Source organism: Microcaecilia unicolor, chromosome 3 (genome assembly GCF_901765095.1).
Source record: "Microcaecilia unicolor chromosome 3, aMicUni1.1, whole genome shotgun sequence".
NCBI lineage: Eukaryota > Metazoa > Chordata > Amphibia > Gymnophiona > Siphonopidae > Microcaecilia > Microcaecilia unicolor.
In genome coordinates, this window is record NC_044033.1 from 440064901 (window position 1) to 440092068 (window position 27168).

Consider the following 27168-nt stretch of genomic DNA (forward strand, 5'->3'; position numbering starts at 1 on the left):
CAGAAACTCCCCATAGGCAACCTTTGCCCTGTGGCAGGGGCTTCATCCGCTGGATACTGCAGAAGTCTTCCCTTTGGTTTCCAGGACTTCCCTCTCGGTGCTTGGGTCTCCGCTGATGGGAGGAGAGGGGCAACCAAAGACCTCGTTTTCACAGACACAACCCCTTTTATCACTTCTGGCCTTGCTCACCATGGCTGGCAATCCATTTTAGTGACCTCCCTGAAAATTAACTTTTACATAGAACCTTCTACTGTGAGCAGCACTTAGCCAGAGGAGGTGATGCTCACTTTCCTAGTTATGCTTCCTGCACATTTTGAAGGTGGCCAGAGTAATGTAAAGAACGGACAATTAATATGCCAAGAATGGAGCCAGTATCATAGGACCACATTCTAAACATGGTGCTGAAAAAAATGAGCGCTATAGTCCAGATTCTATATATGGTGCCTAAAAACATCAACGTGGAAAACATTTCCTCCTCAGCATATTCTATAAATGGCGCCTAGATTTAGGCATGGTATGTAGAATATGCTTAGTTGATATCCCAGTGCCTAAAACTACATGCCTCCATTTACACCAACAAAAATGTGGCATAAATCCTGGCGCATAGATTTAGGCACAGAGGGCCATATTGTATAACATTGCATGTCAATTTTGGAATCCCCATGAAATGTCCATTTCCCTGCCCATAACTACACCCCTTTTTGCCTGTGCGCATTAAAATTTAGGCGCAGAGCGTTACAGAATACACTTAACAAGTTCTGCATGTCATTTCTATTTATTGCCAAGTAGTGCTCATTATTGCTTGTTAAGTGCTGTTAATAATGCTGATTAGCTTGTTAAGCCAATTATATTACACGCATCTTTAAAGAATACTCTTGGATTTCGGTGCGGAACACTAGATGAACTATATAAATGGTGCTCTGAGTTGGGTGCTGTTTATAGAATAGTGCTTAGCACTGGGATCTAACTTTTAGGTGTAAGGATTTATACCAACAGAAACCTGGTGTAAATCTCCGCAGTTAAACTAGGCACGGATATAGCGTATTCTGTAACACTGCATGCAAATTCTTGGAATGCCCATGATCCATCCATGCCCCTTCCATGGCTGTGTCCCCTTTCCAGATCCATGCACAAAAATTTACACACACATCTTTAAAGAATACATCTAGCAAGATGTGCGTGGAAATTCTATTGCCAATAGTTGTGCTAATTGGCTTCTTACTCAATTAAGTTATGTGTACAAATTGAGCATGCACCCAAATTTGTGCTCACAATTTTGTGTGCCATATATGGAATCCAGGGCCAGATGTCCAGGCAGAAGACAAAATTCTGATCCCCTGACCACCAGCGCTCATCACAACAGCAAGAGTACCCTAATAGTTAGAGCACCAGTCTTGACATCCAGAGAGTTGCTTGGTTCAAATCACACTGCTACTTTTTGTGATCTTGGGCAAGCCAGTTAACCCTCTATTGCCTCAGGTACAAAATTAGATTGTGAGCTCTCCATGGATATAGCAATACTCAGTATACTTAAACGTAACTCGTCTTGAGCTGCTACTGAAAAAGGTGTGAGTAAAATCTAAACGAACTATGAACTAACCGACTTCCACAAACTATTAAAGAGGCATCTCTTTAAAAAAGTCTATTGAAAAGATCAAAACACATGAAGTCCACACACACTGTTAACAATGCATCAATACATTCTCTTCTGTACTATTATCCCCCGTAACTTTAACACATTTAAACCTTAATTTTACAGGTAAAAAAATATTAAGCCCGAACGTTCTCTTGCTAATGTTCTGTTGCCCTATCAGTATCCGTTGTTCTTCTATTGTTCAGTCATTCTTCTCCATTGTTTTATTCCCCTTAATGATACCTGGACCTTGTTTTAACTTAACTCCTCACAATGTAACCATAATTGTGTTGTAACAAATTGTACTTCCATCATTACAATGTATTGTAAGCCACACTGAGCCCGCAAATAGGTGGGAAAATGTGGGATACAAATGCAAATAATTAAATAAATAAATAAATAAACATGCATGCTGGTATTAAAATCTGCTTTGTGCTAAAAGAAAAGAACAGCTAAAGCAGTTTTGGTGTGGGAGTAATGGGGTTGCTTCATAACATTTTTTTATAGTAGTCTATTTACAATTAGTACCATTCATTCTCTGCCTTCATTTTCTTACTCTAGCTTCACAAGGGAGTTGATTTACCATAACTGTTTTGTTAATCTTTTTAGTTAACATTTCTGAGTAGTAACTGCCTATCAGGGAGAAATTTGAGCCTGACCAACATTTATTTGGTATGAATGAGTTTGAGCAATGATCCATCTAGTCCAGTATCTTACTTCCAACAGTGGCCAATCCAGGTTTCAACGTATCATCAACGCCGCTACCTAAATCCCCATAGTCTGTTATTGACATGGACATGGGGAAAGCCACTGCTTGTCCCAGGATTGATAGCATGGAATATTGCTACTATTTGGCTTTCTGCCAGGTACTATGCTATCAATCCTGGGACAAGCAGTGGCTTTCCCCATGTCCATTTCAATAACAGACTATGGGGATCTAGGTAGCGGCGTTGATGATACGTTGAAACCTTCTGCTCAGTGTGCTGTGGTGGCTAAGAAAGCAAATAGAATGTTAGGTATTATTAGGGAAGGAATGGAAAACAAAAATGAGGACGTTATAATGCCTTCGTATCGCTCCATAGTGCACCTTGAATATTGTGTTCAATTCTGGTCACCACATCCCAAAAAAGATATAGTGGAATTAGAAAAGGTACAGAGAAGGGTGACAAAAATGATAAAGGGGATGGGACGACTTCCCTATGGAGGAAATGCTGAAGCAGCTAGGGCTCTTCAGCTTGGAGAAAAGATGACTGAGGGGAGATATGGCAGAGGTCTATAAAATAATGAGTGGAGTAGAACAGATAGACGTGAATAATTTGTGTACTCTTTCCAAAAATACTAGGACTAGAGGGCATGCTATGAAGCTAAAAAGTAGTAAATTTAAAACAAATTGGAGAAAGTATTTCTTCACTCAACATGTAATTAAACTCTGGAATTCATTGCCAGAGAATGTGGTAAAGGCGGTTAGCTTAGCAGGGTTTAAAAAAGGTTTGACTGTCTTCCTCAAGGAAAATTCCATAGACCATTATTAAAATGACTTGGGAAAAATCCACTGCTTTTTTCTGGGATAAGCAGCATATAATGTATTGAACTTTTGGGGGATCTTGCCAGGTATTTGTGACCTGGATTGGCCACTGTTGCTGACAGGATGCTGGGCTTGATGGACCTTTGGTCTGTCCCAGTGTGGCAATACTTATATACTTATGTACTGACTTTTCCTCCAGGAACTTGCCCCTACCTTTTTTAAACCCAGCTATGATAACCGTTGTTACCACATCCTCCAGCAACAAGTTCCAGAGCTTAACACCTTCCACTGTGCCTATGAACCATTTCACCAGGAGTTATTAAGTAATAAAGATTTTATATACTTCTCAAAAAACTCTATTTGAAATATAATTATTCCACCCTAGGGCACAGGAAGAAGTATAGCTGTTTTTTTTTTCTTTTTAACACTTCTTATATTATGGTCTGTGGAAAGAAATGTGTTAATTCTCTAAAACTGTGGACATTTACCCTTGCCACCATCTATCCTTTTATACTTTGATATTCCTCATGTAGAATATGAAAGATTGTTAGTTTATAGATTCCAAAAGTTACTACTTTGGGATACTTCCTGTACCTAGACTGTATATATGCACTTCATCTATCAATCCCACTCAATTACCAAATACTAGTCTAAGTGTTATTACTAGCTCTTACATAGATTTTTCAAGTAGTTCAGTTTCCACTTTTTTTTTTAACCATGTAACTGTGAAGGAGTAGAGGAGTAGCCTAGTGGTTAGTGCAGCAGACCTTGATCTTGGGGGACCTGGGCTTGATTCCCACTGCAGCTCCTTGTGATTCTGGGCAAGTTGCTTAACCCTCCACTGCCCTAAGTACAAATAAGTACCTGTATATACTATGTAAAACCACTTTGAATGTAGTAGTAAAAAAACATAGAAAGGCAGTAAATCAAGCCCAATTTCCTTTCCCTTTCTGGTTGTAATCTTTATTGTTGTCCCCACAGGTTCTTCCAAAACTGAACTGTTTCTTGTTGGGTAGTTTCACAGCTTCCGTTAGCTTCTCCACTGCTGTTCTAGTAAAGGGCCAATGATTTGACTGGAACAGTTGGTTCTGCCTGCACTGGATGATTCTAGCTTCCAATCTGTCCATTTTCTGGATTATGCTGTTATTCACTGCTTTTTTATTTTCCAAGTCCAAGACACTGATCTTCCCTGTGTCAAGGTGGTACCTTTTAATCGGATCTTCTTTGATTTTCTTTTCTTTTATGTATTTCAGTTTGTTTCAATCTGATCTCAACTTTTTGATCTTATTTTCTAATCAAATTTTCCACTTTGGTGATCACTGAAGTATTTCTTAGTCGGTCTTTTTACTGCATATCCCAGTTCTTCCGTGATCACCGCTGCTACAATGCAAATAAGCTGGTTGATTTGTTCTAAAGTTGTTTGTATAGATTTAACTTCATCCAGATCTCTTGCACTACCTTTTTCTTTTTTTGGTAAGAAGTTTCAGTGCAGATGGGCTGATACTGTTTTTGTTCTCTCATATGTTCTAGGATCTTCTGTTTCAGTTCTTCTTGTTTTTGAGCCAGCAGATAATCTTATGCTGTTTGTGCTATTACTGGAGAAGTTGTTTAGGGTTCATGATAAACAATTTTGATTTTGGATTCTTCTGTAGCCGTTTCTCTTTTTTTTTTTTTTTTGTATTTCTTTTTCATGGGTGTTCCTCTACATTTTTTCTAATTCCACATCTGTAAAAATCTTTTTTTTTTTTTTTCTGGTGATGAATTACCTCAGATTTAGTGATGGGCAGCCAAAAAAAATTTGTGTGTTTTTCATTCAGGACAGATGTCATCAAGAAAATGCACACTTTGCAAACAGGTCCCAGGAGTAGCCTAGTGGTCAGTGCAGTGGACTGTAAACAAGGGGACCTAGGTCCAAATCCTTTTCTAACTAGTTCTGTTTTGGTGGAAATTATGAGCCCTCCAAATACAATAAAATACCTACCATACCTACATATAGGAGATACCTGCAGGCTTGAAAGCTATTGTAGTGGTGTACAGTTAGGTTCAGTAGATTGTTCTGTTCCTGGAGGGCTCACAATACATAATAAAGGAGTTAAGCTTGGATTTGTACCTGAGTGCCACTGCTAGGCTGCTCTTCTGCTTTGCAGAGACATCTGTGTGGCCATTTTGTTGCAAAAGTTGTCAGACAGATGCTCTTGTCTCTGGTTTTTCGCTGTTGATAAGTTGGAAATTTCATTTTGGAAAATGGCTGTTAGCTTTGGACATTCTCCATGCAAAACCGTCCTTCTCATGTATTTTTGAACAGGAAATATTGATGTCTTTCTTGTTCAAAAAAGCCTTTGAGATGGGTGGGGTTTTTATGTATGACATGGACATCGTTTCAAAAATGCCCCTCCATGTGTAAAGAAGGTATATTTCACATTTTTTCCCCAATAGTACGTGCATGGATGAACCATTACACATGCACAATCCATCATGCATATGCACATTTTTAGGAAACCACGTGCACTCTTTAAGGAGAGTGCACTCTCATTGCACATAGCAGGGGTAATTCTCAAAAAGTTGCATAAAGTTGGGTGCTGGGATGCTGCGCACTAAGGTCTCCTTTTACAAAGCCGCAGTACTGATTTCCGGTGTAGTAAATGTGATGAAGCCCATTCAATTCCTATGGACTTTGTCGTAGTTGCTGAGTGGGAATCAGTACTATGGCTTTGTAAAAGGAGCCCTAAGTTTGGATTCTATAACCCATTAGCTTGCCTGCATCTGCTGCCTTCCATCCATCCAGATCCCCCACACTCGTTCCTGTATACAATCAGCCCAGGCATCTTGGAGGTAATGGGGAGAAGAGCAATCCCCTCTTCAGTGATGTCTTCTTTGAAATGGTATCACTGACTTCTAGCAGTAGTCTCATAGTACTACAGCTAGCAGGTTCAAGTTGCCATATAAGGGAAGAGGGGAGGGGACTTGATATACTGCCTTTCTGTGGTTACAACTGAAGTGTACAGGTACTTATTTTGTACCTAGGACAATGGAAGCTTACGTAACTTACCCACAATCACAAGGAGCTGCAACAGGAATCAAACCTGAGTCCCCTGGTTCTCAGACTACTGCACTAACCACTAGGCAACTCCTCCACTCTTTGGTAAATGCAGCTGCTGGGGCAGGAATGAATGGAAATCATTCATGCCCCCATCACTCCAGGAACCTATGGGTGAAACTGGATTCCAGGAAGAATGTTGGAGTGATACATGGGTTGGGGAGGAGAAAGGGAGAGTTTGAAAAGGGGAGAGGCTTTGGGCCCACTGGACTACCAGAGATTTGAAATCCCCCTCCAAGATAGGACAGTCCCTATGTGCTGGGGGGGGGGGGGGGGAAGAGGGATGCAGAGGGTAGTCCAGAAGTAGCCTTTGCTTCCTGGTCTGGCTGCCTGGAGTCCTATTACCACTAGCAACTTCTATCAAGATACTAGGAGTCATTCTAGATTCAAAATTAATGTTTCGTCCACATGTAACCTATGTGGTTCAAAAATGTTTCTTTATGTAACCCAAGGGGTTAAAATAATCTTGACTGGGCTCCTCCAGAGAAAAAAATACAGGTTCTAAAGTGACATCACTCTGGGACAGCAGCTGAGCATGCTGAGACCTGGTTGCCTTGGTAACGGCTTGCTGGGCAGTTGGGAGGTAAGCTTAGTGCTGAGCAGACCTGCGTTTTGAGTCTGTGCTCAGCAGTGGCAGAAAATCCATTTTAGAAGCAGATTTAGAGTGCTTTAAGAGATGTATGAGTGAGAACAGTATGTTTGAGTAAAGTTAACTGTCACTGAAAAGCCTGTCACGATCATAAAGGCTTTAAGAGAGTTGTCTGATGTTTCTGCTGAACACTAAGAAAAATGTATTAAGATTTCAGACTGGGATAGCAAAAGGTATCTTAAGCTGCCTATAGGAGCAGCGGAGGAATAATTCCTCTAAAGATTTCGAATAACATGTTGTCTGGGAGGCACATTCAATGTGCTATAGGTATATAAGGTTCTTGATATTGAAGAGAAAAATTATCTTCAGGGGTGCCTAAGGAAGCTGTAAGCGTGTGCACTGTCTAATATTTAAATATATAAATAATCAATATATATGTGTTTGTTAAAATACAATGAGTTTGGAATGGTAGTACATGTGAGGCTCTGAGTAACTTTCAAAGTATTTCAGACTTACTGTAAATTGGAGTATAGGGACATTTGTTCACACTGACTCTCTGAAGTATTAAATGTGGGAGGGAAAGAGTAGGGACTTCTAATTATATGTTTTTTTTTTCGGGGGAAGTTAGAAAGTGTTTGCAGTAGTCATATTGGATTTGATTTATTTTTTAGATTGAATTTAGGGTTTATTGGTTTATTAAAGGGTAGAGTAGTAGATCTTCAAGTTCCTGGTTCCTGATTCCTGGCCAGAGGACATCGCATCACCCAGCTTACAAATGGTACCCATCGCTTGAAGACAGAAGAAAGAAGAGAAAGGAAAGACAACTATAGCAACCGGAACAAAAGTATCCTTTTAAACTCTACCATAGTAGGAGGAAACAAAGACTGTTGAGGGAATTGCTATAAAGACTATAATAAAATCATAAAGGTCAATGGGTAATGGTAACAAAGTTTGCACTAAAAAAAAGAAGCTTAAGAGTTGCCATTTTGATGTGTAAAGAACACATTGTGAATAGAGAAGAGTATTACCCTCAACTAGTGTGCAAGCTATAAAGTATTGGATTGTTGAGTTTAAAACCAATGTTATAAATAAAGTAACTTTTAATCAATTCTACTTCTTATTAGTTTTTTTTTGTATCTCCTCTCCGCTCCTGGTGTGTTTGTGCCACCCGGTCTAGACTACATTGAAAACCTGAATCGGAATACATTTGGTAAACCAGGAGTGGGGGAGGGGCTTACATTTAAATTGAAATTAATTCACTCTGTCCACAGATTATTGTGACAATCCCCCAAATTTTATATATTGTGCCTTAATTTCCATGCAGAAATCAAAGCGTATTCTATAACAATGTGTGTAACTTAATTGGTTAACTAGCTAATCAGCACTGTCAATTGAATGTTAACAAGCAATTATCAGTACTAATTGGCATTAATATTGATTTACCTGCACAATTCAGTAAGTGTATTCTGTAATATTCTGCATAGTTGAAAAGGGGGCATGGTTATAGACGTGGAAAAGGCGTTTCTAAAATCTATTCATATTATTATGGAATACACATGCTCTGTGCCTAATATAGGTGTCAGGATTTACGCCAAGTAAAACATGGCCTAAATGGATGTGACCAAATTTGGTCACATGGAGAGGCGCTCAGCGTATTCTACATGCTGTGCAGAAATTTAAGCCTAGTCTATAATATTTAGGCATACTTTACAGAATATGCCTAGAAGTATTTTTGTTACAAGCAGATTTTTCAGGTGCCATATAATCTAGCCCAATATTTGTTAAATACTTTGACCATAGCTCCCCTCCTTACATATTTAGATTACTGTAATGCCCTGTTCTGTAGGCTCAATAGTAAAGAGAGTCAACACCTCTAATGAATACAAAATACTGCAGTTAAATTGATAAACTATGCTAAAATATTTGACCACATAATACCACTTCTTCGTAATGTACATTGGCTACCTATCTCTACTAGGATTAGATTTAAAATTTTGAGTTAAGTTACAAGATTCAAAATACAGGATTACCATGTTTTCTAATGTGCTTTATAATCCTGTACATTCCAACTAGGAACCTCCATTCACTTAACCAGAATCTTCTTGAATACCCTCTTTTACACTCATTAGGATGGACACCATTTGCATTGCCATTTTTAGCATGGTTGGATGAACACTCTGGAATGTGGTTCCTCACTATATCAGACAAGATACTTTGTTCATTCAATTCACAAGTAGCTTCAACACTTACTTATTCCAAGAGATGTTCCATTTGTAAACCTATCTCTTAAGACCAAGCAGAGGGATTTAAAACTGGTGTGAGACCTTTGTATTACAACTTACTATTTATTATTATTTCCTCTACCAGACTATTGTATCTTTGTAGGGTTTCATTTCTGTACTTTTACTATATGAATTATTTGAATGTATACCACTGATTAAGCTACCTGATCAGAGGTATATCAGGAGTGGAGGAGTGGCCTAGTGGTTAGAGCACTGGTCTTGCAATCCAGAGGTGGCCAGTTCAAATCCTGCTGCTGCTTCTTGTGATCTTGGGCAAGTCACTTAATCTACCATTGCCTCAGGTACAAATTTAGATTGTGAGCCCTCCTGGGACATAGAAATATCCAGTGTACCTGAATGTTACTCACCTTGAGCTACTATTGAAAAAGGTGTGAACAAAATCTAAATAAATAAGTAAACAAACTTGAAAAAAGATAAGCCGAGTTGGTGACATCAGATGTTTAGAATTATGGTGCCCTTTATTGCCAGTGACCTGAGTCTGGCCCATGGATTAAGCCAGCCCTGCAGCCAACTCATTTCAGTGATGGTCTTTCACCAGGAACTACAAGCTAGTGCTTCCTCTAGAACCATGTGGATCCAAAGATTATTGCTGAATGATGACTGTTAACACACTATCTTTGCAAGACCTCTAGTCCTGGCAAATGGAGAAGCAGGAATTAAAACCAGTTTCTCCTCATGACAGTATGCAGTGCTTGCCACTGAATGACAGAGCTAGTCCTATGTCTACTTCGGATTTCAATTTTAGATTTGATTGCTCACTTTTCCAAAGCAACACAGAAAGCAAGTTACAATAAAGTAAGTAAATAAAGCCCTGTTAAGAGAGTTTATAACCTAAAGGCTTTGCTTTATTTTATTTGAGAACACACCTCACCAAAATAGCTTGAGGCAAGTTACAATATAAAACAACGAATGTACTAGCATGCATTAACCAATTAATGTGTATTAAAGCATATTAACGTATGTTAATTCAAATTAAGTGTATAGTAAGTAAATAGGCCCCATTGAGATTAATGGCGCTTGCCGTATTTTACATGTGCTAAATTGCATTTCTATACAATTACATGCTAACTGGATACTGAGGCCCAAAGTTTTTACCTGAGGCAATGGAGGTTACAAAGAACATTCCTGGGAGAAGGAGAAGAGCCTGTCACTCTAATCATTAAGTCATTCCTCCACTGCTGTTGTTTTTTTAAATAAGCTTTTTAAATGTTTCACTTGTTCAGAGATAGCATTTTTAGGCTAAGTAATAAAAGAGCTGTCAGTATTTCCACATGCAGAAAATATGTGCCTACCAATTATTGGAAAATTAGGCTTTAACATGCAAAAAAAAAGAAAAAGGAATGGCTGATAAAAAGGAGCATACTGGATATTGTAAAGGGTGAAACAAATTTGCCCATCATGGGGTGTACCTGTGGTCCATAGGTGGTTTTAGATGATCCTGGGTCGGTCTAGGACATAAGGGGTCGCTTCTGGGCTGCTCGGGGTCATCTTCACGCTGTAGAAACCCTTCTATGGGCCCCAAGTTGTTCCAGAGGGACAGCTTCTGATTCTAGTGTTTTCTTTAGGCTATTCTGGGCCAATTTTCCAGTGACATTGATGGCTGGTGGCCTAATTTGAGGCTGGGAAGGCTCTGGGGCTTTTTGGGGTCCAGCGGCACTCAGACATGTCTTTTCCTGTCACCTCTGGACACAGAATGAGCTCCGGAGGAAGCAGGCCAGCAGGAAAATCCCATGCTTGGGCCTGCTCCAGAACCAGGAGCATTCTGAGCATGTGCAAACTTTTGCACTTGCTTAGAATGGCTCTGTAGCTCTCCGGTAGGCCACAATTGAAGTTGGGGCCTCGATTTATGAGGCTTTCCAGGCTTCAGCAGCCTACCACATCGGGACTCCGATGGCATTGAGGGCTCACTAAGATCCTGAAGAAAAATGTAGACCACCAGAAGGACGTTTGGACCTCAAAGTAGAAGGTCTTTTGGCCTCAGGTTTATTTTATTTTAGTGAGTTTTGCTGATTTATTTTTCGGGATCTCTAGAATTGTTGTGAAAATTTTCTTTTTATAGTCAGGGGTCTTGAGGTGCCCTTTAGGTGGGCTCAGGTGTTACAAATTTTTAAAATGCAAGTATAACGGTTATGTTACTCAGTTTTTGTGTGGAGTGCCTTACACTGCCCAGGATGTGGATTTTCAAAATCCGACAGTGGTATTCACAAGAGTAAATGTATTATAATGTTGAAAGTTTGGTAAAATGTTGTAAAGTTTTAAGGTTAATATTTGGTAAAATTGTGTAATTTGGCAACAGAAAGTGGGTTTTAAAACTTTAAACATGGACTGGATTGTGTTTGATGTGACTTTGACAATAGTATGGTTTTTTATTTAAATGTGGTGTAATTTGGACCATAGTTTGTAAAGAAATCCATTTTCCCATTGATTTCAATAGGAAAAATGAGTTTAAAAATGAAGATTTTTTCCAGGTTGCAAAGAGTAAAAAAACCAAAACAATACAAAACAAAAAAATCAAACATTCCAAGTACGTGCACCTGATTGGTTGCAGAGGGTCAGGTGACCCAAGCCAAACTCTTGTCGCCTGAGCAAAGACAGTTTTAGCTGTTGTAAGAGGAGCCCTGGATATCAGCATGGCTGGAAGCCTATGTGAGTGTCTGTAACCTCAGAGAGAAAAAGTGACAGAAATTACTTGGGATCTCTTTTATCAAACCGCGCTAGCGGTTCCCGCAAGGCAATGCTGACGAAGCTCAAAGTGAGTGGGCTTTGTTGGACTACTAGAACGCTTTGATAAAAGAGTCTCTTACAGAACTGAATGTTTGGTTATTTGAATAATCTGAGAGTGAAAGGGAAACAGCTTTTGAAAGATTAATAGCGCTTTGAATGTGTTAAGCCTGGTTAGGCAACTTCCTATTGTAATTCTTCAGTTCTAAGACTGACGGAGGCACATTAGTGCAAAACCTGAGTTGTGTGCAAGAGGCTAGTTCAGTTCCTTATTTGTGAACAAGAGTGTTGCACATCCTAAATGGTGGCAAGGCCTGTTTCCAGTACTGAAAGACTGGAATTATTTGTTAAACCTACACCTGGTTGGAGAGACAGCTCTAATAGTAAGACTAGTAACCATGACTCCCTAATCTTGATGGATTAAATAAAAGCCTGAATGAACTGACAGGCCTTTACCTGAAGTGAGAAGCAAGGGCTCAATAAGAGAGTGAACCTGTGATATGTGAGAGTGTGAACCAGTGGTATTGTGGGCCGAGACACTGTCAGTTGCTTGGCTCCTACAGATAGGACATAAGTAAAAGAATAGGGAGTTTTCTTAGGGAAATAAAATTAATTTTAGTTTAAAAAGTAGTTAAGAGACCACAATAATCTCTCATTCCATACTCAGGGAAATATTTAATGTATAAGAGTGAGGGAGATAGGATTTTTCTCCTTTTAAGTTCACTGTAAAGACAGGTAAAAAGCCATTGGGAGCAGCATGCCTTTGGAGACAGCGTCATGGGCCCTCACGCAAATAAGACCAAAGCGTTCTCAAGACAGAGTTCCAGATAAGTGGTGATTACCGCTACTCTAAAGGGAACAACATTTTGGGACTTGGTTAATGCTGGGGAGGAGTTTAGTGTTCTCATACTTACCTGAGAGGGTCTGATGTACTCCGCTTGGAGAACCTGAAAGACAAAATAAAAGCACAAAGGATCAGTCCTTTTAAAAGGAAAATTGGAATAATAAAAGTGTAATAAGTAAAAGTAAGGAAAGGATTAATTTAAAAAGAAGAAAACACTTATCTGACTAGTGTTTCTGATCCTGAGCTTGTTGAGTTGTCTGAAGTAAATTCTGGTATCCACATTACAAAAGAGAGGATTATTTAAAACTGTTAAACAAAAAGGTGTTTGTGTTAGCAATGCTGAGCAATTCTTAATTTTGCCCTTTAAGGAGCTCTGAACTTTACACCTGGTGTGCACATTTAAACATATGCATTTCAATGGTTTTAAAGCAGCTGCAAATTTTTTAATTCAGATTTTAAAGTAATAGCTTTTAATCTGCTTTTAACATTTATTTTAAAGTGATTCAGATTATCAATATGGTTGTGCAATAAAATTTTCAGCTGTTTATTGTTCAATTGCTGTAAACTGTAAAGTGTTTAGGTACCTTATTTTTCGGACTATAAGACGCACTTTTTCCCCAAAAAATTTGGGAGGAAAATGGGGGGTGCGTCTTATAGTCCGAAGGTAGCGAGGTCCGATTTCGGGATCGCCCTCCCCCCGAGTTCGGGATCGCCCTCCCCTACTCACGTCACGCGATGTTCCCTGGTGGTCTAGTGACGTCGGGGCAGGAAACTGCCCCCTCTTTCCTGCCCAGCGCGCTGCTCTCCGTCCTCCTGTATGCTGCCTGACGGTCTTGGCGAGATTCAAAATGGCCGCCGAGAATTGAAGTCTCGGCGGCCATTTTGAATCTCGCCGAGACCGTTTCATCATACAGGAGGACGGAGAGCAGCACGCTGGGCAGGAAAGAGGGGGCTCTTTCCTGCCCCGACGTCACTAGACCACCAGAGAACATTGCATGACGTGAGTAGGGGAGGGTGATCCCGAACTCGGACAAGAAGCACCGGAGCACCTAGGTTTTAGAGGAGGGAAAAAGTAAAATTTTTTTTCCTATTTCCCTCCTCTAAAACCTAGGTGCGTCTTATGGTCCGGTGCGTCTTATAGTCCGAAAAATACGGTAATTGCTCAGCACATTAAAGCTTCCTTATTTTTATTTATTTATTTATTTTTGTGGCACCTCTAAGTTATTAATTATCAGGGAAACCCAACACTGTGACAGGAATTTAAAACAAGCTTGTGATCTGGCCTGGCCCCTGTTTGGAAACAGGATACTGGGCTAGATTGGCCATTGGACTGACCCAGTATAGCTACTCTTATGTTGTAAGCTGCAGTAACAGCTGTCTACCACTAGGGGTGTTACAGTGACGTAGTACATCCAGTCTGCCCAACAAGATAAACTCATTTTACATGGTATGTGATACTTTATATGTATACCCAAGTTTGATTTGTCCTTGCCATTCTCAGGGCACAGACCGTAGAAGTCTGCCCAGCACTCTTCTTGTGCTAAAAGTTATGAAGATAATGTTGAAACCCCTTAAAATGTTTCAAGCCCATGTATACTCAGCCCATCTATATTCAGTCATGATCAGGGCGTAAATCGTAGAAGTCTGCGCAGCACCGGTTTCGCTTCCTAATTACCAGCATTGCCACCCAATGTACACTAGCATGATAAATTGTTTCCTTCTTCAGGCCAAGAAAACAGAAATGATGCACATGTGGAGGACATTTTCGATATGACATTCAAAAGAGTGGAGGAGTGGCCTAGTGGTTAGGGTGGTGGACTTTGGTCCTGGGGAACTGAGTTCAATTCCCACTTCAGGCACAGGCAGCTCCTTGTGGCTCTGGGCAAGTCACTTAACCCTCCATTGCCCCATGTAAGCCGCATTGAGCCTGCCATGAGTGGGAAAACGCAGGGTACAAATGTAACAAAAAAAAAATGGTGAAATAAATGTTTATTGGAAAACATTTAAAAAATAAAGTTATTGGATTTATGAAGTCCGTAATGGAAGAAAAAATTTAAATGTTTTCCGATAATTGAAAATATACACACACAAAAAAAAAGTTTTGAAAGACCTCATAGATGTTCTGAGATAAACGTTTCCAGCAATCAAATACACTACGCAAAACGCATAATGGCAGTACAGGACACCAGACTGAGAAAACGTCTGTGGCAACAGCAGGATATTCCCTCCACATCCAAAATGTGTGTATTTATCTCTGCATGTGGAGGAACATTCCTCAGTGGGCACAGCTATGTCTTGGGAGCCTAATTTATCCATGTTGGAGTCAAAGCTCCTGGTCCTCCTGTGCTTGACAAATCATGAAGCACCACCACCACCTGCCCCCACACAATGTTTCCATGAGAGCATGGAAATCAAGAAGGAGCACTTTGGAAGAGTGAATGTGAAGCATTGCCCTCCAGGATCACAGCACCACTCATGTGCAAGCACCATATATAGGCAGGGACATAAGCACTGAGGTCCCTTTGTTGTTGCAATACATGTTATTGCTTTTTCACAAGAAAGAAAAACAAATATTGCTGAAATCAGAATGTATAGAATATGCAATAACAACTAATTATAGGTCCCCCCCTCCACTAACCATGCAATGCTAAAATGAGGAGTTGCACATACCTGAATCCCCTCCCCACACTCCCAGCATCCTGGCCCATGCCTACATAGTGATGGCAATGTTGGCAGCAGCTCACTAAAGTACATTGAGCCAGGGGCATAGCTACGGGTGGGCCTCCAATCTCAGCTTAGGCCCACCCACTTTTCCCTGCTCCTCCAATCAGTGCACAGCCAGCCTTTGAATTCTGCCATAGCCACGTGCTTTTAGGCAGCCGACATTAGAGAGGTGTGGTAGCCGTGTTAGTCCACTCTTAAAGGTTATCAATAGAAATCAAACAAAATAAAACATGGAAAAGAAAATAAGATGCTGCTTTTCCATGTTTTATTTTGTTTGATTTCTATTGATAACCAGGCAGCCGACAGGAAAGAGCAGCTCTCCAGAATGCATCCATATTTCTCTCCTTCCAGTATTGCGGCACTAGGTATTGCCCCCCTCCCCCCCCCGAGTCCTCCAATCCCCCGATCCACCGATAGCCTCAGCAAGAAAGCAGTACACACGCTGCTTTAGACCTGCCCCCAGAAGCCTTTCTTTCTCCTTCAACTTCCTGTTCCCATGTAGGCGGGAAGTTGTAGGAGAGAGAAGGGCTTCCAGGGACAGGTCTAAAGCAGTGTTTGTACTGCTTTCTCGATGAAGCTGCCGGCGACTCAAGGGATTGGAAGACTAGGGGGAAGGGATGATACCGGGCGGCATGGGGCTGGAGGGAGAGAAGGAACTGGAAGACTCCAGTGCTGTGGCGGCAGCGGGGGAGGGTGTTGCTGGAAGGAGAGCGAGAGAGACGGATGTGAGGCCAGCCAGCAAAGGGTTAAAAAAATGAGACCACCGGGGGGGAGAGTAAGAGAGAGATGGAGAAGGAGCAGAAGATGGATGGGACTATGGGTTGTGAGGGAAGGGAGAGGGAGCAGAAGATGAATGGAACTATGTGGAGGAGAGAGAGGGAGCAGAAGATGGATGAGACTAGAAGGTGTGGGTGGAGGGAGGGAGGGAGGGAGGGAGAAGGAGCAGAAAATGGATGTGGCTAGGGGTGTGGGGGGAAGGGAAACAGAGCAGAAGATGAGTGGGACTTGGTGATTGAATGGGAAAGGAAGGCAACAAGAGGAAAGAGAAGAAATGGAAAAGAATTTAGAAGACTGACACATGGAAAGTGGAAGATAGTGGGACCAGCCCAATCAGAAAAATAAAGAGCTCAGACAACAAAGGTAGAAAAGAAAAAAAAAAACTATTTTTATTTAATATTATTTTAAAAGATTGAGATGTGCTTGCTTTGTGAAATGTACATTTTCTAAAAAAAAAAAAATGTTTAGTTTTGTACTTTGCAGAGTACAGGAGAAAAAAAAAATTCTGTTATTGCCCTGCTTTTAGAGACTGGCTTTCTTGGGTGGAGAGAAGGGGCGTCTCCATTTCAGTTATTGTCTGAATGGTGGGTTTTTTTTGTGTGTGTGAGTGTAATGTTGGTGGTGGGCTCTTCACTGCCTAGGAGAAAAAAGGTATATTTCATCTTTTTTCCCTAGGCAGTGAAGAGCCCACCCCCACCAATAATGTTCGGTTTTGGAGTGGGGATTGTCTCTGCAGTGCCCAGGTTTAAAATTTAAAAAACCCATTTATATTTAATGTAGGCAGGTTCCTAGGTGGGGGCGGCCTCTGCAGTGCCCAGGACATTAAAAAAAAGTTTTTATATTTAATGCTGGTGTGCTTCAGGGTGGCGGGGGGGGGGGGGGGGGGAGGACATGCCAGACTATGGGGAGGGGTGGGGGTTAGGGTGGGGCTAATGCATAGCTATGGGATGGATGATGGGGAAAGGAAGGGCTGATGCTGGGCTATGGGTGGGGGTTGGGGTAGGGTAGAGAAGAGAAGGGCTAATGCCAGGCTACAGGGTTGGACGGAGGGGTAGGGAAGCAAAGTTTGAAGGATATCATTTCTGAAATTACACTGTAGGATCCTGTCATGTGTGTTGAGATGTTTGCTATTATAGTAGGCTTACACCTGGTCAAGTTTAAGATGTGGGATAGTGTAACTATATTTTAAAATATTGTTTTTTCTGTATGTTGATGCTGGGCATACTACTTAGAAATCCATCATCAAGTGCATTCTAATGCATTATTTTGTAGCAAGAAACACTACTCATACCTATATATACAATGCCCACCCATATTAGCTCTGGGCCCACCCAAAATGTTAGGTCTGGCTATGCCACTGCATTGAGCCACCCAAAGGCACATCTGCTTTACCCCACTGCCCATCCACACCTCCCTGCAACAGTGCACATGCTCCACAGAAATGCCACCATGTCCCTCATGGTCATCTTAGCTTACACAGCAAATGTGCCTATGTAATACATACCCCACCCCTTCAGTCCCCCCCCCCCCCCCCCCGATCTGCCTATTGCCATCTGTTATGTTGTCCAAAATAATAATGTACAGTACATGATGCCAAGAAGGCCCATGACCTCAACCCTGTCTCTTCCAACTTCTGTTTTGCAGATGATTTGGGATACACCGGGACATTGAGTTGCTCCGGCACCAGTACAGGCATGTCCGGTGAGAAGATCCAGTGCAAATCTGATGCATGAGGGAGTTCCTCAGGACCCAATATAAGTATCATAGACATAGCACCCTTATAGCAGCTCTGTCCCCGATCAAAGCCTGCGTATGCAGCTACCCTCATTACAGTCTGCCCACAACCTCAATATTTACTAGAATGTGTTGCAGTCAACCCCCAGCCTATGAGATGACATGGAAAGGAAGGATGACCAGGGGGGGAAGGAAAGCCTTTGGAAAGCATCCTCCAGTGACCAATACAAAAGTGCCCAGACAATTGGAGATGGTGGGTTGGGTGACTGATAGCACTGACTGGAAGGTGCTGGTGGCCAGAAAACTGAGAGAGGCAGTGACTTTCAGGTGGACTGGCATTGGATTATTCCTGCGTGTTCTGGGCTGAAAGATGAGTTGTAGCTGGTCACAGAGGTGATGTATGGCAGCCCTGTCAAAGCAGAACCTAATAAGGCATTCCTGTTCAGAAAGGTCCAGGAAGTGAGTGCAGGGCCTGAAGATTCTTTCATAGGGATAACTTCTCTGGGATCTCCCCAACAAACTCTCATCCATCAAAGAATGCAGCACATCCATGATTGATGTGCATGTGATACACCTCCACAGGTGCAACCCACTGACCCCAGAAACACCACTGTGCACATATCCACCTACTGCACCGCGGGAGGTGGTGGAGATGAAAATGGTAACGGAATTCAAACATGCGTGGGATAGGCATAAAGGAATCCTGTGCAGAAGGAATGGATCCACAGAAGCTTAGCTGAAATTGGGTGGCGGGGTGAAGAGGGGTTGGTGGTTGAGAGGCTAAGATGGGGGAGGGCAGACTTATACGAGGTCTGTGCCGGAGCTGGTGATGGGAGGCGGGACTGCTGGTTGGGAGGTGGGAAATACTGCTGGACAGATTTATATGGTCTGTGCCCTGAAAAAGATAGGTACAAATCAAGGTAAGGTATACACATATGAGTTTATCGTGGGCAGACTAGATGGACCATGCAGGTCTTTTTCTGCCGTCATCTACTATGTTACTATGTTACATAAGACCTAGCACCAGCACTCTCACCAGCGCACAGTTGTGAGACACACACCAGCTGCCCAAAACACTCACTCTCCCACCACTAACAAACAATCTAGACCTACATAGCTGCATCACTAAGCACTCACTCTCCCAACACCTCACGCACACAGCAGCAGCAGCAGCACAAAGCACTCACTCTCCCAGAAACAGCACACCGCCCTCACACAACAGCAGCAGAACAGAGCACAGTGACAAATTGGGACTGGACAAACAGAGGAATAATGAGAGGCAGGAGACAAGCAGGTAGGGATGTAGAATTGGAGGCGTGGGGTTTAGGGACAGTGGAGGTTTGGTGGGGGAAGGGGCGAAATATAGAGAAAGGAATGGGTGTGGTTGGGGGGACTAACAGGTGTTGGCAAGAACTTGAGGAGGTAAGTCAGGAAATGTAAGGGTCAAAAGTTTCAGACTGAGGCAAACACACAAAGGTAACAAAGAGCTCAGCAACTCACTATTATTTTTCACAAACAACCACTTTCACCTCTCCACTTTCCAATTCAGCAAAATCACAAATAGGTCTAAAGACACATTTAGCCTTAGCCTAGATGCTTTTAAAGAAGGTCTAATTTTGGGTGTTTTTCTTTCCGCCCAACAGGAAGCCATTTTGCTATTCATTATTGGCTATAAACGTTCATTATAACACTGCCCATGTCATGCTCACAAAATGCCCCCTCTGGGAAGGACTTCTTTTTGGCAGGTAGAAGACTTGGGCGGTTTTCTGGTGTTGGTTTGATTATACATTTTAAAAGTTTTTCTGTGAAAAATACATTTATCTGCTTGTTATGCCATTTTTGGGACATTTTTCTGCTTTGGCAGATATGTCAACTTGTATTTTTATATTCTTGATGTTGAAGTCAGAAATCAAATAAAAGTGCATAAATTTATAAGGTAAAGCCTGTCAATACTTTTCTGAAAAATATGCTTTTGAACTAAATAGTCAAAGGTTCTGAATGCTCTTAGTCACATCTTTTTTTGTGCATGTCAAGGCTTTAATTTTCATTGACTTTGTTAACATTTTCAATTATAACTCTTCTTTGAATAAGTCTCTCAAGTCGATCAATTTAGATAGATCGTGCTTTCTGTGCCATTGACTTCTGGAAGGAGTGTGTTCTACTAAGCAATAATATTTAGGGTGACTTCAGGACACTGCAGATAGCTGCTTTAATTGCTTCCTCCAAAGTTTGGTTACGTTTTCAAAATAAATGTAAACTTACATGTCCCAATATGCTTTTCTTAGGTATATTTTGTTCTGGCAATAGCACCTGTTGTTGAGGATCTGTCATTTTGTCTGCTTGTCCATATTTCAGTCCATTTTCAGCATCTCTGGTGAGTCAATACATTTTTTTTATGCTGGCTGTAATGTGAAAAATATGTATATTCAGCACTGCTATATGAATATATGTAAGGTGATTCCTGCTGTTCTAATTAAACTGGTTAGGTATATAGATAAAGGATGAATATCAACACTGTTGCTACTGTCCTAATTTTACCCTGGTACTATCCATGTAATACTGTAGCTATTTTCATTTTAAATTTTGGGCACAGAAGCCATTATAGCATATTAGCGTAAGCCAGTATTTGAGTGCCTAACTTTAGGTGGGCCTACAAATGTACTATATATTCATTGCTGTTGTAATCAAAAACAATCAACACATATATGTAATTGGATCTTCAGAGGTAAACTTCCACTTAAGCCGTCGGCTTTGGAAATAATGGAAGTTGGTGTAATACCTTATCTCTTCATTAATCCAAAATAATGTTCTGCACTTTTTTTCATATTTGTATATATTTTCTTTTACTTTATATTCTTCTTGCAATCTTCTGTTCACTCAATATTTAAAAACATTTCAAAAGCGTACAAGCTTATAAACTAATAAGTTGATAAGAGTATTATTTATCTAAAATATAGATGAAGGGTACTGTGCTGACACATGTTTCACCCAAGGCTGTTTCAAGGCGTTCTCCTAAAAAGCCACTCAGTTGAGGGTCATTTATTAGTAGGGCCAGCTTAACTTGTGCTGGAACAGAGTGTACCTTTTAAGAGTTTCCTGCTCTCTAGTGGTCAGTGCGAGTGAGCAGCGATTCATACAGCCTGTTCGCTCCAACCCCAGAGCCTTCTCTCTGATGTAACTTCCTACTTCCACCTAGGCAGGAAGTTATGTCAGAGAGAAGGCTCCGGGGTTGGTATGAACAGACTGTGTGGATCACTGCTCACTTTTACAAAACTAAGCAATGGGTGTGGAATAATATTTCTGCAGAAATAATATCTACTATAAAAATTTCCTCCGCCAAAGTTCTGAAGCTGACTCCGTGGCTTCACTGAAGTGAAGGGTTCGTAAAGTTTGTTAGGTTCATCAGACTGTCTCCATCTCTCTCTGTCCCACCCTTGCGTCAAAACGTGATGACGTTGAGGGCGGAACAGTGAGAGGCAAGGCAACCAATGAACGCAAATAGTTGTAAGAGAGCCTGCGCACCGCCTACCCTAAAAGTCGGAACCGCAGTTTCCCCAAGAGAAGCCTGCTTACTCTGCCGAGTGGCTTTCCCAGCATTCCCCGGCACAAGCACACCGCTTCAATCCGGTTTTCGCCCTCTACACTCGACAGAAACAGCACTCACTAAAGTCTGTAATGACCTGTTCCTTGCCAAATCCAAAGGTCATTACTCCATCCTCATCCTCCTCGACCTATCCGTCGCTTTTGATACTGTCAATCACAATTTACTGCTTACCACACTATCCTCACTTGGATTCCAAGGCTCTGTCCTCTCCTGGTTCTCCTCTTATCTTTCCCACCGTACCTTCAGAGTTCATTCCCATGAATCTTCCTCTACTCCCATTCTGCTCTCTGTTGGAGTACCAGAGGGATCTGTCCTCGGACCCCTTCTTTTCTCAATCTACACCTCTTCCCTGGGTTTGCTGATCTCATCTTATGGTTTCCAATATCATCTCTATGCTGACAACACCCAGCTTTATCTCTCCACACCAGACATCACTGCGGAAACCCAGGCCAAAGTATCGGCCTGCCTATCTGACATTGCTGCCTGGATGTCCAACTGCCACCTGAAACTGAACATGGCCAAGACTGAGCTCATTGTCTTTCCACCGAAACCCACTTCTCCTCTCCCTCCACTCTCTATTTCAGTCGACAACACCCTCATCCTCCCTGTCTCATCTGCCCACAACCTCTGAGTCATCTTTGACTCCTCCCTCTCCTTCTCTGCACATATGCAGCAGACAGCTAAGACCTGTCGCTTCTTTCTCTATAACATCAGCAAAATTCGCCCCTTCCTCTCTGAGCACACCACCCGAACTCTCATCCACTCTCTCATTACCTCTCGCCTTGACTACTGCAACCTACTCCTCACTGGCCTCCCACTTAACCATCTATCCCCCCATCAATCCATCCTGAACTCTAGTGCGCATCTTATCTTCCGCCTTGACCGATATGCTCATATCACACCTCTCCTCAAGTCACTTCACTGGCTCCCGATTAGGTACCGCATACAGTTCAAGCTTCTTCTACTAACCTACAAATGCCCTCGATCTGCAGCCCCTCATTACCTCTCTCCCCTTACATTCCCGCCCGAAACCTCCGCTCACAGGACAAATCCCTCCTTTCAGTAACCTTCTCCACCACCGCCAACTCCAGGCTCCGCCCATTCTGCCTCATCTCACCCTATGCCTGGAATAAACTTCCTGAGCCCTTACGCCAAGTCCCCTCCCTACCCATCTTCAAATTCTTGCTCAAAGCCCACCTCTTCAATGTTGCTTTCGGCACCTAACCTTTATACCTTTCAGGAAATCTAGACTGCCCCAATTTGACTGCCCCCACTTGACTGACTGTACATTTGTCCATTAGATTGTAAGCTCTTTGAGCAGGGACTGTCCTTCTATGTTAAATTGTACAGCGCTGCATAACCCTAGTAGCGCTTTAGAAATGTTAAATAGTAGTAGTAGTAGTAGTTTCCACATTGAGTGGAACATTTTCTTTGTTGTGGATGTCACTTGGCTCTCTAGTGTTAAGTTACGGTCCAATGTAACTCTGAGGATTTTCAGGCTATCTGAGATAAGAAGGGTGTGATCTGGGTGTTGATACTCGTGGGGATGTCCCTGCTGTGTTGTGATGATAAGATGAGACAGTGTGTTTTTTCTTTATTGAGTTTTAGTTGAAATGCATTTGCCTATGAATCCATAATATTCAGGCTGAGCTTGATTTCGTTGGTAATTTCTGTCAGTTTGGTTTTGTAAGGAATGTATATTGTGACATCGTCTGCATATATGAAAGGGTTAAGGCCTTGGTTGGATAAGGACTTGGCAAGTGGGGTCATCATTAAATTGAATAGGTTCAGTGAAAACGATGATCCTTGCGGTACTCCACAGTCTGCTTTCCACAGTGATGATATGTTTGAGTTGGATTTTACTTGGAATGTTCTTGTGGTTAGGAAGCCCTTGATCCAGTTAAGTATGTTTCCACCTATCCCGAACTTATCTAGTAATCTTATTAATATATTATGGTTTACCATGTCGAATGCACTAGACATGTCAAATTGGAAACGCTTCTAAAGAGGAAGATTGTGACATTTCGAGAACTACATGGAATGCGGGACCCGAGGCAGCATGGCTTCACTAGTGGCAGGTCATGTCAGACAAATATCTTCTTCAACTGGGTGACCAAACAGTTGGATGTGGGAGGGGCGCTTGATGTGGTATGCTTGGATTTCAGCAAAGCCTTTGACACGGTTCCGCACAGGCGACTGATAAATAAATTGAGTGCCCTCAGTATGGGACCTAGAGTAACTGATTGGGTAAAAAATTGGTTGAATGGTAGGAGACAGAGGGTGGTGGTAAATGGATGAAGAAAAGGATGTCGTCAGTGGAGTACCGCAGGGATCGGTCCTAGGGCTAGCTCTTTTTAACGTCTTTGTAAGCAATATTGCGGAAGGGCTGTCTGGTAAGGTTTGTCTCTTTGCGGATGATGCTAAACTCTGCAACAGGGTGGACACCCTGGAGGGTGTGAATGACATGAGGAAGGACCTAGTGAAGCTAGAGGAATGGACCGATATTTGTCAACTAAGGTTTAATCTAAAAAATGCAGGGTCATGCACTTGGGTCGCAAAAATCCGAGGGAACGGTACAGTATAGGGGGTGTAGTGCTTCAGTGTGCGAAGGAAGAGCAGGACTTGGGGGTGACTGTGGTGTCTGACTACCTTAAAGAAAAAGCGACAGCCAAAGCTAGAAGGATGCTTGGGTGCATAAAGAGAGGCATGACCAGCAGGAAAAAGGAGGTGATAGTGCCGTTGTATAAGTCTCTAGTGAGGCCCCATTTGGAGTACTGCGTGCAGTTCTGGAGACCGCACCTAGAGAAAGATATAAACAGGATGGAGTTGGCCCAGAGGGCAGCTATGAAATTAGTAAACGGTCTTGAATGCAAAAATTATAGGGACAGGCTTATGAACCTCAACATGTATACGCTGGAAGAGAGGAGGGAGAGAGGAGACATGATAGAAACGTTTAAATATATCAAGGGCATTTATGTACAGGAAAAGAGCCTTTTTCAAATGAAGAAGAACTCTGGCATGAGGGGGCATATGATAAAGTTAAGAGGGAATAGGCTTAGGAATAACCTAAGGAAGTATTATTTCACAGAAAGGGTGGTGGAGATGTGGAATGACCTCCTGGTGGAGGTGGTGGAGTCGAGGACTGTTCCAGAATTTAAAAAGGCATGGGATAAGCATGTGGGATTGCTTAGGAACAGGAAGAATTAGGGGTTACAGAGGATGGGCAGACTGGATGGGTCATATGGCCTTTATCTGCTGTCATGTTTCTATGTTTCTAGTATGGGAAGCCAATGCTAGATGCCCTATAGATTGTATTCACTAATTACAGGAATTAGGCATTTAGCCCCAGATTCTATATAGCATGCCTAGCACTCTGCACCAAAATCCAAGCATATTCTATAACAATGTGCATAACATAATTGGCTTAACATGCTAATCAGCATTGATAACAGGTCTTAATGAACAATAATGAGCACTAATTGGCAATAATTAGAATTTACACACACAACTTGCTAAGCATATTCTGTAACGCACTGCACCTAAGTTCTAATGCCCGCAGCCAAAAAGGGATTTGGTTCTAGGCAGGGAAATGGGCATTTCATGGGCATTCCAAAATTTATGCACACTGTTGCAGGCTCTGTGATGTCAGTTAGCTGTATTCTATATACTGTGTCTAAATCCAGGCGCTGCCTACAGAATATGTTTAGGCAGAAATGTTTTCAGTGTGGAATTTTCAGGCACCACATATAGAACCCAGCCCTTAGAGAGGAAAGTTAGGTGATGAAAAAAATCCATATTGAGCACTTATTCTATAAAGGGCACCCAACCTTTATAGAATACTGGCATAGTGCTCAAGTCGTGCCTAACTTATGCCAGACTTTAACCTGATAGAAACAGGTCTATGTCTGGTGCCCAAAGTTAGGCGTGGATTGGTACTATTCTATAACATGGCTCCTATGGTGTCTAACTTTTGGAATCACCCATGATCTACTTATTCCCCTCCCATGGCCACGTCCCCCTTTGTACATGGGAAAATCATGGGATAGGAGGTAATGTCCTTCTGTAGATTAGGAACTGGTTATCATACAGAAAACAGAGAGTAGGGTTAAATGGTCATTGTTCTCTATGCAGGAGGGTGAATAGTGGAGTGCCGCAGGGATCTGTACTGGGATCAGTGCTATTTAACATATTAATAAATGATCTGAAAATCAGAATGACAAGTGAGGTGGTTAAATTTGCAGATTGCACAAGACTATTCAAAGTTGTCAAAATGCATGCGGATTGTGAAAAATTTCAGAAAGACCTTAGGAAACTGGAAGATTGGGCATCCAAATGACAGGTGACATTTTTAAGTTCTGGATAGTTTGAGTTGATGTGGAGAGCATTCCAGGTATCCATCACCCTTTCTGTGGATAAAGTATGTCCTGGCATTGCTCCTGTCTCCCATCCTATGATCTCAACTCATGACCTCTTGTTCTACACTTCCCCTTCTCTGAAAAAGATAAGTTTTGCATATTAATAACTTTTTAGTATTTTAATGTCTGTATAATATTCCCCCTATTCCTCCTTTCCTCTAGGGTATACATATTGAGACTTTCAAGTATCTTCTTATACATCTTTTGGCACAAGCTCCATATCATTTTTGTTGCCATCCTCTGAACCTCCTCAAGTCTTTTGATGTCCTTAGTGAGATATGGCCTCCAAAATTGAACACAATACTCCAAATGGGGCTTATGCCATCCTGGAACCTTTTCATAATTAAATCTCCTTTGTTGTTTTGTCCTGGTTCTGTATTATAGCATCACCTGTCTTTCATCTGCCTAATTTTTCCTACAGAGTGGTGCTTAGCTTGAGATCAGTGACTTCAGTCTCTTCTATGCTTAGTCTGGCTTATTTCAGTGTGCTGAAAAACCATTAATACATATGAGCAGATGTTTTCTGTTTTATTCATGTGGGAGAGCAGAGAATAAGGATGTATATTGCTTTTGCTGCTTCAGACTAATAGCTAGCATTTATCCTAAAAATCTCATATTTCTACCCAAGGAGTTGTTAATTCATAGCACAAGTACTCAAACGTGTCTCTTATTGTCAAACAGGCACCTGAGCAATTTTATCTTATGGCTTCATTTTCTTATATAATCAAGTTGAGTAGCTATGAGTTAAAAATTGCACATGTCCACAGAGTGATGAGAAAAATCCTATCTGTAGGAAGCCAGGAGTTAAATCATTTATCAGCCCCAATGACTACCACTACAGTAAAGTCCCATTATAACAAATCAGTGATTTAATGAAAACACCTGTTATTTTTTTAAACAAGTGGAACACTGCAGCACCAATCCAAAATGCAGATCTGAAAATTCAATGCAGAGATAGAGTGCCATCATTTAGGAAAAAGCAGGTTTTGTCCTTCAATCTTATACTGAAAGTGAGGAGAGGCAATTCTTACTGCAGCAGCATTAGAGGGAAAGGAAAATGTATCTATATCGCAGTGATATACAGACCTCCCTCACAGTCAGAGGAAATGGACAGGGACTTAATTGAAGACATCCGCAAGATAGCTAAAAAAGGGGAAGTACTACTGATAGGTGGCTTCAATATGCCGGATCTTGATTGGGGT